Below are 435 nucleotides of genomic sequence, written 5' to 3' on the forward strand. Positions count from 1 at the left end.
CGTGTTATGTGCCACCCAAAAGCTCCGGCCCAGCCAATTTCCTCGACCGCTCCGTCTGCTCCAGGGCTGCCCGCAGCTCCTCAATTTCAGCCTGCAGCAGGTTTGCCCTGCGCTCCACCATGGCCACCTGCTCCTTCAGGTCATCCTTTGTTCTCATAGCATCATCCAGATGGATCTGAGTGTCCTAAAAAGAGAGACAAGAGAAATTACCAGGTGTCAGTGTTTGCTTCCATGGCAAAAATGTCAGGGATCTCATTTCTCTTTCTGCAGCTTTGCTGAACAGACCTTGAGCACTGCCTGGGTGTTTCTCAGGTTCTTCTGTGCCTCTGCAGCCACACGGTTGGCATGGCTCAGCTGGATCTCCATTTCATTCAGGTCTCCCTCCATCTTCTTCTTCAGCCTCAGGGCTTCCTTCCTGCTCCTGCTCTCACCATC

The 435-nt window shown here is 53.3% G+C and overlaps 1 pseudogene across 1 annotated transcript in view; it reads right to left on the minus strand.

Annotated features, from left to right (window-relative positions):
• Positions 1-435, minus strand: part of LOC103618004 — a 64,647-nt pseudogene that overhangs the window by 51,996 nt on the left and 12,216 nt on the right. Inside the window, exons 30-31 of the transcript XR_001863110.1 lie at positions 286-421; positions 16-184 (exon numbers count right to left, since the gene is read on the minus strand). The product of XR_001863110.1 is annotated as a myosin heavy chain, skeletal muscle, adult-like (transcript). The remainder of the gene's footprint in view (positions 1-15; positions 185-285; positions 422-435) is intronic.

The sequence above is a fragment of the Corvus brachyrhynchos genome, unplaced genomic scaffold (assembly GCF_000691975.1).
Source record: "Corvus brachyrhynchos isolate BGI_N302 unplaced genomic scaffold, ASM69197v1 scaffold236, whole genome shotgun sequence".
Lineage (NCBI taxonomy): Eukaryota > Metazoa > Chordata > Aves > Passeriformes > Corvidae > Corvus > Corvus brachyrhynchos.